The following is a 17,178-nucleotide window of genomic DNA, read 5'->3' as shown; positions in this document are numbered from 1 at the left end:
ATTTGCAGAGGACGGATTGCGTTCATAGGTAGACCTGCCAGCAGTGCATTGCAGTAATCCAGTCTAGAAATGACAAGAGACTGAACAAGTACCTGAGCAGCCTGTGTGGACAGAAATGGTCGAATCCTTCTAATGTTGTAGAGAAGAAACCGACATGAGCGAGTCACATTAGCAACATGAGAGGAAAAGGACAGTTGATTGTCCATGGTTACCCCAAGGTTGCGAGCTGTGGCTGAAGGGGAGATCAGATCGTTGTGCAAGGATATAGCAAGATCATGACCTGGGGATGAATCACCTGGGATGAAGAGCAGCTCAGTTTTGCTAGGATTAAGCTTTAACTGATGAGCAGTCATCCATGATGAAATTTCTGCCAGACATGCAGAGATCCGGTCAGAAGCTGTGGCATCTGCGGGTGGGAAAGAGAAGATAAGTTGTGTATCATCAGCATAGCAGTGGTAAGAGAACCCATGTGAGGAAATAACTTCACCAAGAGAGTGAGTATACAGGGAGAAAAGAAGAGGACCAAGTACTGAGCCTTGTGGGACGCCAGTGGAGAGTCTGCGTGGAGCAGATGTCACTCCCCTCCATGTTACCTGATATGAGCGTCCTTCCAGGTAGGAAGCGAACCATTCCCAAGCTGATCCGCATATCCCAAGACTCCTGAGGGTGGCTAAGAGAGTCTTATGGTTGACCGTATCAAACGCTGCTGAAAGGTCAAGGAGGATAAGGACAGATGAGAGATTGGCTGATCTAGCAGCATGTAGTTTCTCAGAGACATCTAAAAGGGCTGTCTCTGTGGAATGAGCTGCTTTAAAGCCAGACTGGTTGGGGTCTTGGAGGTTGTTCTGTGAGAGATAGACAGACAGTTGATTAAAGACAATGCGTTCAAGAATTTTTGAAAGAAACGAGAGAAGTGATACCGGTCTGTAGTTACTGATGTCTGATGGATCCAGAGCAGGTTTCTTCAGGATGGGAATAACCCTTGCTCTCTTGAAGGTAGTTGGTACCTGACCAGATGCTATGGATCTATTGGTCCATTTGATCAAACACACCTGCTCCTGCAGAGGTTTTATCCAATCCCCAAACATCTGCAGACTAATCCCTCTCTCTCACACAAAAACATTGACAGTTTTTCCCCATTTCCAGTTCTACCAAGTCCTACAAAAAGTTTGACAAATCTTGTCCTTTTCATGCAAATGATTTTAATCCCACCTGCTCATGCAGAGGGTTTGACCACTTACACAGAAAGAATGACCAATCCCACTGACACCTCCAGGAATTTTGACCAATTTCTCACTCGCAAAGAAAATATGTCCAGTTCTGCACCTTCTGATTTTATCAATCCCACCTGCTCTGGTAGAGGTTTTTAACCAATCCCCTTCTGCTGAAAGTTCAAATAATTCCAGCCACTCCAGAAAAATAAATAGTTTGTCTAATCCCTCCCATTTCTGTGAAAAGTCTCTCAAATCTATCCCGAGTCTTGCAGAAAATTCGATCAATCCCACCTGCACCTGCATAGGTTTTGTCCAATCTCCCAACTTCTTCTGAAAGTTTGACTAATCCCTCCCACTCCCACAAAAAGTTGGACCAAACCCTTGGAGAAAATTTGATCACTGCCAGGCAGAAGTTTTAAAAAATCCTGCCCATTCCTGCAGAGAGATACTGTATACCATCCCTGCCCACTCCCTGAAAAAAGTTTGACAAATTCTGCAAACTCTGATGGTTATTTTTGTTTGTACGACCTCATAACTTTTTCTATTGAATTTATTCAAAATATAAAAATGCACATAGAGTATAAACACATCAGCGATTAAAATCACATCAATAACTATATCCGTGAGTTGGATAGAACGGATGCAAGGATCACTCAGCATCACTCGAGCTCCCAGTACACTCCATGTTAATGAACATGACCTTTTATTGGAACCTCTGACATATAGTGTTAGCAAGAAAAAAAGCTTGAGTTAAACTAATCAGCCAATTATACATTATGTGCAGTGAGTAAACTGCCCGACCTTGAAGGGAAGGTAGTAGACATATTTCATCAAGCCTGAAACACTCATTTACACCAGGATTTACGAAATGGAGAAGATTATGCAAAACTTTCAAGCACTAAACTTTTTGACAATTGACTGGAATGTGTAATTAGCAACAGTCTCAGTACCTTTTGTGGAGTTCATGATTTGGATGATTTTCTTCCTCATGTGTACCCACATCCATAAACTGTACCTTCATGCTTGAAAATAGCAGATTGGGATGTTAGTGGTGCAGATGGCAGTGGTGGCTTTAGGGTTAGGGTTAGGATTTAAAGTTCTAGGCTCTTTATTGGAGGATTGGGGTTCAAGCCCCAGCACTGCCAAGCTGCCAATGTTAGGCCCTTGTGCACGGCCCTTAACCTTCACTTCTCTAGTAGTGCTGTATAATGGCCTACCCTGTACTCTGACCCCAACCTCCAAAGTTTGGATATGGGAAGAAAGAATTTCATTCACTTTGCTGTAATGCAGATGTGACAAAATAAAGGCTTCTATTCGATTCTAGTGTACCTGTACCTGGATGCAAAAGAGCACAAGGACTGCAGATCTGCTGATCTAACACTGTTACAGGAGGCTATTTATTGCTGAAACATTGTAGTTCCCCCAGTGGACTCTCTTCTTTCTCTGTTAGTGCTGATGCATCACTCGATATTGATTGGCTCTGCAACATCTGTTGTTTATCCCTGCTTTATCACACCCAACCTACCCTGAGGGAGGTCCCTGCTTAAATTGCCCCTTCCAAGCTTTCTTCATTTTTTTCCCATAATGAATATTTAAGGATTTTCTTTTTTTCTTCATCTAAAGAAAGACAGCAATTCTTTAAATCTCACTGAGACTTGCTTACGATTTCTGTCTTAATTCGTAAGATGCATTTATTGTAACATCATCAACACAGACGATGGGTCTTTAAATATACGTGTCATAAAATGATGTCTGAAAAGCATGCAGTTGCAGTTAAAGCATTTATCTGTAAGGCAGGCAGACTAATCTAAAAAAAATGTCAGGCAAGATCAAGGTCAGAAGCAGTAGTTGGTCAGGCAACCCACTGACAGGGTAAACTGGACTATACTCTTAACAGGGATGGTTCTATATAGAACCTATAATAGTTCTATCAGTAGCTTCACATGTGGAACCACATAATGGGTCTTTATTTAGAACCATTTTAAAGGGTTCATTAAAAAGAACGAATCCAAATTAGATGGTTCTGATTTCCTCTTCTTCCTCTTCTTCTTCTTGCATACATTTTGAAAAAATACAAATTGCAAATTCGACGGAATCTAAATTTATTTCAATTAAAAAAGAAATTGTGTTTTGAGGAAATTGTTTATAGTTTTGATAACAATGAAACTACTTCCTCTTACTAAAGTGTTTTCATAATTTATTAATCATGTAATCACCTCATCGAATTTTTTTCTAAAATTATCTTGCATTTACCGTGAGATAAAACTCCATAAGTAATGGCGCCCATTTCACCTTACGCATTCTTTCAGTTATAGATCTGTTTTAATCTTCATCAAGCTACTGTACATCGCTCTCAAATGGTTCTACATAGAAAGGCAAGTTCTGTTCTACATAGAAGGGCAAGTTCTTGTTCTGTTGGCCAAGCGCAAAACCTCAAGTTTCTATATAGAACCCCAAGGAGCATTTTGTAGGGCAAAACATGAACTCAAGGGGCATGCAGAAAGCAGGTGTTAGTAATCAGGAAGCAAGAGAGTGACATTACGTACTGTAGGTGGAGACAGGATTCAAACCAAATCAAAACACACATAGGTACATAAACAACCACATGACAAGACAGAAGAATGTGTCATAGTTCTGTGAGACAATATGCTCAATGTAACATTTGATATTATATAATTTTACTGTTCTAAAGCTATACAATATACTATAATGGTGGTGATGCTGCTGATTATAAGGCAGCTGATTGAAAGTTTCTCATAAACTGACCAAGATTTACATTTCTTATTACTATTAATTCATTTATAATGCCTTTGTTACATATAATATTATATAATACCCCAAAAAAGTTGCTTCCTGATAGCATTGCACTATAGCAGCTATAAACAGACGATCCTTCACCAGCCATTTATTTTACCTGTCGAAGTTAATAAGACAAAAATAAATAAATAAATAAATAAATAAATACAATTTATTTAAATCCAAACCCTCTGTGAAAGAAAATTTCAACAGTGACACTGAAATTTCCTTCCAAATGTTTAATAAATGTCTTCTCAAAGTAAACATTTCACAGGCTATAGCAATTGTTTTATATATTTTTTTATATACTTCAATTTATATGTACAGAACGTTTAACAATTCCCTTTGTCTCAAAGCAGCTTTATAAACGTATAGAAACTGAAGAGAAAAAAATAAATAAATATATATAATAATAATAATAATAAAAAGAAAAAATAAATAAAAATAAATAAATAAATATATACAATTAAAATTTTAAATTTATTTAAAATACTACATATCTATCCCTATCCCTAATGAGCAAGCCGGAGGCGACGGTGGCGAGGATAAACTCCCTGCGATGAGATGAGGAAGAAACCTTGAGAGGAACCAGACTCTGAAGTGAACCTCATCCTCATTTGGGTGACACTGGTTAGGTAATAATGTCAAGGTAAATAATGTTATTTCTACAACAGTTTATAATAGTGCAACCGAGAGCTCCTGAGGAACTAATGGGTCATCGTAAACTCTGAGTTCAGCACAGATCACAGACCTGATTGCTGATAAAGACCAGACCATACAGCTGACTGACACAACATTGGTTCAAAGAAGGCATGACAGTCTCCAGGCAGCTTCATCCACAACAATCCCATGAGACACTGGCTGACCATGCAGATCAATCCCCAGCAGGGTGACCACCAGGCGACGAGACTCCAAGCAAACAGGAAGAAGACTAAATAAATGAGCGCTAAATAAAAGCTACAGCGGAGTTACAGCCGAAAATCTGTTTGCTTCATCTGGTTTGTTGTTAGTCTTGTTAAGGTTTTGGCTTAAAGTGCTCCTCTACGTTCTTGCTCTATAATAGGACAGACCTTTAAAATAGTCTTACTGGATCTCATTTTCCGAGTCATTAAAAATAAATTGGAGACATCAATCCTAATGATAAGTGGTCTTTGGTTTTTTGTTTTTTTTTTAAATTTAGTTCACTTAGAAGAACATTTTATTCCAGTGCTTCATTATTGAAGTCCGTGTACAATGCAGAGGATTTCGAGGGAAAAGAAAAAGGTTAAATATTTTGGTTACAAAACTAATGAGTGGTGAAGAAGACCAGAAAAGTTTCAGCTCGAATTGTGGGCAAACCAATGAACTGAACTTTAAATTAATCTTAATCTTTAGGATGACAAAATAAAAGGACAAAATAAAGTGCAATACAACTCGAATCATTGTAATAAAAGCCATTAAAATTGGACTGTGGTGTAGTTTAAGGAATAGGAATAGATTCTGAGTTCATAAAAATACAAAACAAAAAACACTGGTTAAAAAAAGTAAACATGTGACAACGAAGCCACAAATTAAAGGGCGGGGCTTGATTAACAAATTACATATTTAAAGGTGGGGTCTCCGTTGTTTGAAAGCCAATGTTGACACTTGAAATCACCAAAACAAACACGCCCCTAACACAAATGGGTCCCACCCCTGTATTGATAGCTCCGCCCACATATACATACGTAACCCAGGCAACTAATGGAAAGAAATGTGTCTTTATCATAGCTGAAGGGAAGAACAATACGATTGCAGATAAACAAATAAGCAAAAAGGACACACAAGCATAATCATGTAAAGGACAAAGGCATATATTAGTTCTGTGTAACAAAGCAAAACCAACGTTACTCACCTATCGAGAAGGAAAAAAGCGCCTCGGCGTCTTAAGTAAAGTTGGTCACATATTCACAGATTGGAGTTTCCCGAGTCAATAACTCCTGAGCTAAACGCTGTTACTACACAAAACACGGTTGTAGCTGCGTCTCTACATTACTACGATAGAAAAGAGGTGTTATTTGTGTAGTAACAGTGTTTAGCTCAGGAGTTATTGACTCAGGAAACTCCAATCTGTTTATGTGACCAACTTCCTGCTCCTTCAGTTCTCTCCAGCGCTGGAAAGCTGATCCTATATTAACACGTCCTACTTCTTACCTTATCGTAAGTCTTTCTTCTCTTTCCTTCTTTGTTTTTATCCTCCAAGTCAATGTTAAAACCGCTTTCTGCTAATGTCACACATGCGCACTGAACACTCTCTCTGCCCAGATTGACAAGACACGCCCCTTTCTGCTCATTGGCTACACGGTAGTTTTGTATTTGTTTTGCTTGCCGGCCCAACGCAGTTTACTGAAACCTTTCTCAAACAATGGAGACCCCACCTTTAAAGTATAATTTAATTGGATTTTATTACTGCATAACAAATTGCACCCAAAAGGTGGACAATGAAAGGATAAGTAAGTAAGTAACCTCATGTGAAGGTGCTTCACTAATTTCTTTTTCCATTTTGTCTAACAAAGTTTTATTATATAGAATGTTTTTAACGATGTGTTTGTTTATTCATGATGTTTTAATGTGTAAATGATTTCTGAGTGCTAGGGAGTTCCTGGATTTTGAAATCAGGTTCTTGGTAACTGCATGAGAAGCTCATTAGCTAACAGTACATTACATAACTGTTAATTATCATTGCAGAAATGAAAGGTTAAGAAAAACCTGTGTATGAACTTCCTGTGTACTGGATGAGATTAGAACCATTACAGCGTGACCGTACGGTCAGGTTACGGAAACAACGAGGACCTTGAAGGTGTCAGTGCTCCTCTTATTAACCTTCCTTAAAGAATCCTTAATGAAATCTCATCCTCTGATCCCTGCATCTCACACTGCACATATTCATGACCCAGAAGCTATGTGTCACCATGGAGACTGATATTTACCAAAAATAATGGCTTGTGAGAAGTATACAGCTTTATTGTGTACACAAAGTAAGTGATAAAAAAGGACCACATACACGGTTAGAAATTAGCTGATTGGTCATGTTTGTCGTTTGTTTTTTCAGAATAATATAACAATTAAGAAAACACTTTTAATTGGAGAGAGACAGAGAGAGAGAGAGAGAGAGAGAGAGAGAGACATCAGACACAATAAAAAGCCTTTATTCCATTATCTTTACAGAATTAACACAAATTTTACTTCTTCTTTATTAAAAATAATTAAGAAAGGTTTGAAACCTCTGACATGGGGGCACGGTGGCTTAGTGGTTAGCACGTTCGCCTCACACCTCCGGGGTTGGGGGTTCGATTCCCGCCTCCGCCTTGTGTTTGTGGAGTTTGCATGTTCTCCCCGTGCCTCGGGGGTTTCCTCTGGGTACTCCGGTTTCCTCCCCTGGTACAAAGACATGCATGGTAGGTTGATTGGCAACTCTGGAAAATTGTCCCTAGTGTGTGAGTGAATGAGAGTGTGTGTGCCCTGCGATGGGTTGGCACTCCATCCAGGGTGTATCCAGGGCACACACACACTCTCATTCACTCACGCAATCACACACTAGGGACAATTTTCCAGAGATGCCAATCAACCTACCATGCATGTCTTTGGACGTCTTTGGAGGGGAGGAAACCGGAGTACCCGGAGGAAACCCCCGAGGCACAGGGAGAACATGCAAACTCCACACACACAAGGCGGAGGTGGGAATCGAACCCCGACCCTGGAGGTGTGAGGCGAACGTGCTAACCAATAAGCCACCGTGCCCCCAGGACCATTTATATTAGAAATAATTTTTGTGACATTAAATCAGTTTCAGTTACTGGATAACGTACCATCTGTAAGTCAGTGGATATGGAGGCCACCGAGAGCAGAACATGAAGAGCAGAGTGATTAGCGACCATCTGCACACTCGCAATTTGTTTGTTCAACTCTTAGCCACCGAGCACGAAAACACGGACGAAGTCGTCTTGGCTGTGTAGGGATATTTCTCTTCAGGTGTCATACTCTGTGGATGATTAAATTAATTCAGGGTGTTTTATTTGTCAAGAGAAGAGCAATATTAAAAAGGTCTAGTGAACAGGCTCTAATGCAAGTGCAAATAAATGAATCACGTTTTCCTCAAGACGCTGAGCTCGGCAAGCAAACATCCGTGGTGTAAATTAAAGCGCCTCTGCAGAATCGCTAACTCCTAAACGTAAACAGTAAGTAAAAAAAAACTCTCAGCTCTGAAATTACTTTTAAAGGTGGAATAACGGGTTTTATGCTAGCTGAGAGAATACTTACATGGTGGAACACGTGAAGAAAATCAAGCTTTTCCTGGTGGGTTTAATCATCTAATTCCACGGGAAACAGCATGCGCAGTGAGTCTGACTGAGACGTGAGCTGGCGAGCCTGAGGTAATGAGCAATCTCATTGAGAGTGAGAGGTGAGAGGAACACAACCTGAGTGACAGTTTAGATAACAAATCATTGTTATCTTCATTCTTTTTCTAAACCTATATAAAGTCTGGTTTATGAAGCCTGAGTGATAAAAAAAGCAAAATACATTTAACTGGCATTAGTACCTGATTCATTTCATAGTATACTGGTTTGAAGAAGAAGAAGAAGAAGAAGAAGAAGAAGAAGAAGAAGAAGAAGAAGAAGAAGAAAAAAAGCTAGTTATGTAAATAACCCGAGGTATTCGATGGCAGACGTCTTTGCAGTCAGATCTTTGGAGATCGGTGATAGTGATTATCAGGTTTGGTGCACATCTCCAGGTTTGTACATTCATTTTCCACCTCTGCCCTTAGTGTGCGAAGTTTCTGTTCTCCTCCTGGTTCTCTGGATTCTTCCTCCTGTCCAGTGACATGCATTGTAGACTGATTGTCATCTGAAGTTGCCTGTAGTGTGTGTGTGGTTGAGCTCGTGCGGTCTGTCGACCGCCTTGTGTTCCATGGGATATACTCCAGGTTCCTTGTGACCCCATGTAGGATACAGAAAATGGATGAATGGATAATAATAATAATTATAATAACTTCGGGGGGGCACGGGGGCTTAGTGGTTAGCACGTTCGCCTCACACCTCCAGGGTTGGAGGTTCGATTCCCGCCTCCGCCTTGTGTGTGTGGAGTTTGCATGTTCTCCCCGTGCCTCGGGGGTTTCCTCCGGGTACTCCGGTTTCCTCCCCCGGTCCAAAGACATGCATGGTAGGTTGATTGGCATCTCTGAAAAATTGTCCGTAGTGTGTGAGTGCGTGAGTGAATGAGAGTGTGTGTGTGTGCCCTGCGATGGGTTGGCACTCCGTCCAGGGTGAATCCTGCCTTGATGCCCGATGACGCCTGAGATAGTAGTTCCATTTCAGTCCTTTCCATTTCAGTCCATTTATAATGTTATACACAGCAGCACACATATCTTATGTCTGTTATAATCCTGTACAAATGGCTATAAATATCTATATTTACACTTCACAACTTCACATGATGTCACATGGAGCTCATAAGAAAATCTAATGTTAAAACAAGCAATTTAGTACAAACTTTACTGAACACTTCCTGACCAATCAGAATCAAGCATTCAACAGCACTGTGATATAGATTAATGTATGGTATAAGTCAAGGCCCTGATATCAGATGAATCATACAGCACAATGTCAGAATTTGAGTGACATTTCTCTATATGAAGCCAGGGATCCTTTGTGGTCATATTACTCTATCTAACGCTGTCATTCTCCATTCCTTACTTTCAGCTGACATCCTGCAAGGACACTTCACAAGCAAGAAGGAACAGCTCTGCATTTTTTTTTTCTTTTCAGTTACATCCACAGAGTAAAATTAGCAACAATAAAAGAAAAGTTTCTCCTCTACTCCAGGGAGCAATACGATAAACTTTATGGACTATTCCTCAATTTTACAGTGCAGCAAAAACTTCAGTTACTCCGCTGACCTTTCCATTTTGGTATTTAGAAATTCTCCAAAGCTTTTGGTGGAGCTGCTGTGTGTCTAGTCCTGAGACACCCTTCACATTCCTGGGTCTGGATCTGTATACCAGAAGTAGGTCAGTGCAGACAAATGGTGGACAAATTCTGTCCAAATCTCTTCCTGACATAGCTATGGGTAATATACAGATAAACAAATGTCCTGGTTATCAATGGTCATATTTTCCAGAAGTTATGCAATACAATCTAACTCACTTCCTTATCCAGAGCAACTTGCATTTATACAGATGTGCAATTGATGGTTATAGGCCTTGCTCAAGGGCCAAGGAGGGGCAGCTTGGTAGCTCTGGGATTTGAACTCACACCATTCCTATCAGCAGTCCAACAGCTTAACCTGAGCTACCACAGCTGAGCTACCACTTCCGCCAGTTTACAAGAGTCTTCAATAGTCTTAAAGCCTTTAATCTTGTCTATTTTTTTATTTATGAAATAAATCAAATTATTTATTTATTTATTCATTCATTCACTCATTTTCTACCGCTTATCTGAACTACCTCGGGTCACGGGGAGCCTGTGCCTATCTCAGGTGTCATCGGGCATCAAGGCAGGATAAACCCTGGATGGAGTGCCAACCCATCACAGGGCACACACACACACTCTCATTCACTCACACAATCACACACTACGGACAATTTTCCAGAGATGCCAATCAACCTACCATGCATGTCTTTGGACCGGGGGAGGAAACCGGAGTACTCGGAGGAAACCCCCGAGGCACGGGGAGAACATGTAAACTCCACACACACAAGGTGGAGGCGGGAATCGAACCCCCAACCCTGGAGGTGTGAGGCGAACGTGCTAACCACTAAACCACCGTGCCCCCCTTATTTATTTATTTATTTATTTTTACATCTGATGCATCTGATTATTTTTAAACTATCTACCAGAAACACATTGTATACCACAACACTTTTGAATGCATGATTCTGATAAGACAACAGTTGTTTATTGGTCTGGAGATGTTTATTTATCATTTATCAAAAGATTCTCCAGTGTAAGTGCTTTGTAACAGTCAGATGTGATATACTGTAGTTCAGGTCTCCTTGTGCCACCTAAACAATTCTGAGGCATTAACTTCACAAGATCTCTGAAGGTGTGCTGTGGTTTCTGGTACTGAGATATCAGCAACACATTCTTCACATGTCCAGCACAAGCCCTTCAAGCTTGTTGAGCTCCCATGGATCAGACTTGTTTGTCCAGCATATACAACAGATGCTTGATCAGACTGAGATCTGAGGAATTTGGAGGCAAAGTCAACGTCATGTTCCTCAAACCATTCCTGATCAATGTTTACAGTTTGTCATGATGCATCATCCTGCTGAAAGAGGACACTGATCAGGGAACACTGTTGCCATAGAGCTGTACTCAGTCTGTACAGTGTGTAGGTAGGTGGTAACATCAACATGAATGAATGCCAGGGTTCAAGTTCTCTTCCCCAGGGCATCACTCAGACTGTTCACTTGCTGCACAATATATCAAAAAATTTACAAAGTACTGTGGTGGAATAAAACACTTTTTGACATGCAGTTATTGGAAAATAATTTGAGTAAATCTGCTTTATTACGTCATAGAGCTGCTGATTTTTTCCCTATAGCTTTTATAAGAACATTCATTCATTCATCTGCTACCGCTTATCCGAACTATCTCGGGTCACGGGGAGCCTGTGCCTATCTCAGGCGTCATCGGGCATCAAGGCAGGATACACCCTGGACGGAGTGCCAACCCATCGCAGGACACACACAATCTCATTCACTCACTCACGCACTCACACACTAGGGACAATTTTCCAGAGATGCCAATCAACCTACCATGCATGTCTCTGGTCCGGGGGAGGAAACCGGAGTACCCGGAGGAAACCCCCGAGGCACGGGGAGAACATGCAAACTCCACACACACAAAGCGGAGGCGGGGATCGAACCCCCAACTCTGGAGGTGTGAGGCGAACATGCTAACTACTAAGCCACCACGCCCCTGTTTTATAAGAACAGTCCAAGTGTTTTATTCTATTGATTTGGTTGGATTGATTGGATTGAAACTCAATCCCAAAAAAACTGAACTGCTGATCATCCCATGTGATTCATTCCCGGGTCAGGATGTTGCTATACTCCCCCTACAGCTATGGCTCACACCCTTTGGGTAACCATGGACAATCAACTGTCATTTTCCTCAATTGTTTGCTAATGTTTCTTTTATACAACCTCGTAAGGATTCTGACATTCTGATCGACACAAGCTGGTCAGTTGCTTGTTTATTGTCATTCCGAAACTAGAATACTGCAGCTCTCTTTTGACTATTCTACCTTTGACCACAATTTATCCTCTGCAAATGATCCAAAATGCAGGGACGTGTCTTGTATTCAACCTGCCTAAGTTCTCTCAAACCACACCACTGTTGCCCTCTCTCTACTGGCGTCCTGAAGCAGCATGCAATAGATTTAAAACATTGATGCTTGACTACAAAAGCTTCCTTTTACCTCAAAGCACTTATCACTCCTCACACTGCACCTCGCTCCTTCCAATCTACTAGCACTGCTCGACTGGTCCCACCATCAAAGAGTGTAAGCGGTTTGTATACATCAAGATGGTGGAATGAATTTCCCCTAGATCAGTATGAACAGCTGAGTCACTGGCTATCTTAAAGTGACAGGTAAAGACCTACTTATTCCTGAAAAGATGTTGTAACACAGGTGGGAATGTTCTGAGTTCAAAGCCCAGGGCCACCAAAATGCCCTTAACTGCTCAGCTGTATAAATTATATACAAGTTATATAAGTTGATCTGGATAAGGGGGGCACGGTGGCTTAGTGGTTAGCACATTTGCCTCATACCTCCAGGGTTGGGGGTTTGATTCCCGCCTCTGCCTTGTGTGTGTGAAGTTTGCATGTTCTCCCCGTGCCTCGGGGGTTTCCTCTGGGTACTCCGGTTTCCTCCCCAGGTCCAAAGACATGCTGGTAGGTTGATTGGCATCTCTGGAAAATTGCCCGTAGTGTGTGATTGCGTGAGTGAATGAGAGTGTGTGTGCCCTGCGATGGGTTGGCACTCCGCCCAGGGTGTATCCTGCCTTGATGCCCGATGACGCCTGAGATAGGCACAGGCTCCCCGTGACCTGAGGTAGTTCGGATAAGCGGTAGAAAATGAATGAATGATCTGGATAAAGAGTGTCTGCTAAATGCCATAAAAGTAAATGTTGGATGAGGAGTCTCATTTAAATAGGTGGTTTCTTCAGTAGTTCATGTCTGAACATTCTAAGCAGTGGAGAAGACTTCTTTTAATCACTCTATATTGGAGGCCTTCACTTGGATATCTTTTACCATTATTATCTCCGGTGACTGTGTTGAAATAATTAAGAGGATATCAAGGTATGAGGCATGTGTCAGACAGTTGTCTGAAGCGATTTGTTTAAGCAGATGTTTTGCTTCATCTTCTTCCAGCTTTGTTTCCTACTCTGATAAAATATTGAAATATGTGTGCAGCGATATTCGCAAGCTCAGTGTCTCTGTTCGGTCGTGTTGTTGTGTCGAGGCCATGGATGAATCTTCTGTCATCTCCACAGCGGCACTGCCAAACATGACAGGATACTTGCGGGGTTTGGTACATGGGTAGTTAACGAGTCTAGACAGCTGCAGATGCATTGCCGAGCTCAGATAGAGAGCTGCACAGCTCTGTATGTCTAGTTCCCTCCCAAACGAATTCATTAGCCAACTCATCAGGCACGATGAAGCCGACGAGTGGATCCTCAGGCCTGTCTGGGGAAGAAAGAAAGCAGCTCTACACAGTCGTGACTGTTACAAGCGTAGACACGTTACATGCTTTAACTCTTTAATACACTCATGCAAATTTAATGTTCTCTGTTTAGAATAGATTTAAACAACCTGATAGTTGTCACGTAGAGATGATCAAGGCAGACGCAAGTGTGGAATTGGGTTTATTTAAGGTGCAAAGAAATTTTTAGGCTGTTAAACAGGAGCTATGGCAAAACTAAGCAAAGCAAACAATCAGGAAGACACAAAAACCGGCTCAAGGCTAGGCATGCCAACATTCAATTTAATTCAATTTGTTTAGCACTTTACAGAAGTATAGAAACAGAATTAAAAATGTGTATTCAAATTAAGTTTGTATTTATCTCTAACACTTATCCCTAATGATCAAGCCTGAGGTGATGGTGGTGAGGAAAACCTCCCTGAGATGATATGAGGAAGAAACCTTGAGAGGAACCAGACTCAGAAGTGAACCTCATCCTCATTTGGGTGACACTGAACAGGAAATAATGTCAATGTAAATAATGTCATTTCTACAACCGTGTGTAGTCAAGAGGAATTGTGCAACTAAGAGCTCCTGAACAGGTCTGCATAATTTCTGAGTTCATTACAGACTTAACACAAAATCATTGACTTCAATACAAGTTAGACAAAGACATGGTGAAACAAAGGGGCCTGAATTCGGTCACGAATAACACAACACAACACAACACAACACAACACAGGTGAGCATAATAAACAATGGTAATAAAAAACACAACCGAAGGAGAGATCAGCTTAAATGTGCAGGGTTGCCCCCTGTTGGTTCCACAAGGAAATGTCCAAGGTGACAACATTCATTCATTCATTCATTTTCTACCGCTTATCCTAACTACCTCGGGTAACGGGGAGCCTGTGCCTATCTCAGACGTCATCGGGCATCAAGGCAGGATACACCCTGGACGGAGTGCCAACCCATCGCAGGGCACACACACACACTCTCATTCACTCACACACTCAGACACTACGGACAATTTTCCAGAGATGCCAATCAACCTACCATGCATGTCTTTGGACCGGGGGAGGAAACCGGAGTACCCGGAGGAAACCCCCGAGGCACGGGGAGAACATGCAAACTCCACACACACAAGGTGGAGGCGGGAATCGAACCCCCAACCCTGGAGGTGTGAGGTAAATGTGCTAACCACTAAGCCACCGTGTCCCCCACCAAGGTGACAACAGTAAGACCAAAACAAAGTGAGTGACGTGACATACGGCTAAGTACGGTGACCCATACTCAGAATTCGTTCTCTGCATTTAACCCATCCAAAGTGCACACACACAGCAGTGAACACACACACCGTGAACACACACCATTTATGCTGCGGCACCCGGGAAGCAGTTGGGGGGTTCGGTGCCTTGCTCAAGGGCACCTCAGTCGTGGTATTGCCCGAGACTCGAACCCACAACCTTAGAGTTAGGAGTCAAACTCTCTAACCATTAGGCCACAACTTCCCCCAAGCAAGCGACTTCCCCCAAACAAGGATGTTGTACCTGAATTAAGGATGCTACACAATGACACTATCTGAATCAGAATTCATTCGAGTTTTATTCTTTGCTTAGTTTTGCCATAGCTCCTGTTTAACAGCCTAGAAATTTCAGTACTGTAAATGTGTTCTTTTTGTGTCCTGAAAGCTTCCTTTCTGATCACTCACTTGCATGAAAGCAAAATATTTTTGGAATTTCAACACCTAAGCTGAATGAATTCTGGTCACAATGAGAAGTACAGAGTTCTGTCGATGTTAAGAGTGAACAGGAGAACCTTAAAATACACCTCTACTGTATACGAGACATGTAATTTTCCATATTTTATAATGTTACAACCTGAAATAGCTTGTGATACTGATGTAAATGGAATAAAAAAAAGAAAACAGGAAATGTTCAGATACGTTGTTCGACATTTTTACACTTTTGTAGAACACACACCAAAAGGTCATGTCAGAATTCCAGAGGAACCTCTTTCATGTTTCTCCCAAAAAAATACAAATAAAATCCACTGCAACGACAAGAACAAAGGTGAGACTGAAAGGTGTAGGTCATGTGTGCTGTCATCTGAAGCCACGTTATTTAAATTTCAAAGGAAGCTCAATGATTTCTGGACTCTTTCATGCAGAGGATGTGCAGCACTCATACACAGGATGAAAAGGATACTATGCTCGATCGAGAGCAGCTCAAAGCCTCATTTCAATACCAAATCTTTGAAAAGGGGAATTTGCAATGCAGTGTTGTTATGAAACTTGTCTTTTTGACATTCAGATAAAAATGAAACAGAAGTGGAGTCTCAGGGTTGTTTGTGACATTCATCAGGAAAATATAATGAGAAAAAATCAGCGCAGTAAATCAAATTAATTTGGGTTTTAACGTTCTGTAAGAAGTCGACCTTAAAACAAGGAAAAACGAGATGCGTGTAGGACGCATCTGTTTTTCAGCTCGGGAAAGAAAACGGGATAAATATGTACATGAAAGAGAGAGAGAGAGAGAGAGAGAGAGATCCAAAATGTTATACATAATGTGGATTGTGATATGTGATAATGTATAAAAGTGATAAGATCAGTTCAACAATTTTGGCACCAAAAATCCCAGATTTCAAATAGTAATATTACCCAAAGACTGTCCAGGATTCCCGCTTGTAGTTTAAGCTTCTTTGTCTACGTAATAACCGTATTGCATCGACGCATTGTGTCACAAATCTACGGTGGCCGAGAAGTGCAAAACACATTAACAAATGCAAAAACAAAACAACAAATCCGGGAACACATTAACAAATCAGAATACACAACGACAAGTCAGACAACCCGGAAACGGTAGTGTATCGTTTGTGAATGGAAACTTACCGATCATTGGAGAAGTCACCTGTCACTCAAGATATACAGGTATGGAATCTTATGTGTAATGTGTAAAGTTCTCAGTTTAAATATAAGAAAATAACAGAATTAATTCACAGTAATCCACAGTAAGGACAAAACATTTTGTACACTTTTACACACACATTCCAACTTTTCCCTGCGGCAGACTGTTGTACTTCATGTATACATGAAGTGACAGGTGTCTCGTCCGATGATCGGTAAGTTTCCATTCACAAACGATACCTACCATTTCTGGGTTGTCTGACTTGTCGTTGTGTTTTTGGATTTGTTAATGTGTTCTCGGATTTGTTAATTTGTTTTTGGATTTGTTAATTTGTTTTTGGATTTGTTAATTTGTTTTCGGATTTGTTCATTTGTTTTTGGATTTGTTGTTTTGTTTTCGGATTTGTTAATGTGTCCTTGGATTTGTTCATTTGTTTTGGGATTTGTTAATGTGTTCTCGGATTTCTTAATGTGTTTTCGGATTTGTTAATGTGTTCTCGGATTTGTTAATGTGTTCTCGGATTTGTTAATGTGTCCTTGGATTTGTTAATTTGTTTT

Source organism: Tachysurus vachellii, chromosome 14, assembly GCF_030014155.1.
Source record: "Tachysurus vachellii isolate PV-2020 chromosome 14, HZAU_Pvac_v1, whole genome shotgun sequence".
NCBI lineage: Eukaryota > Metazoa > Chordata > Actinopteri > Siluriformes > Bagridae > Tachysurus > Tachysurus vachellii.
Note: the sequence above shows the minus strand (reverse complement) of the source record.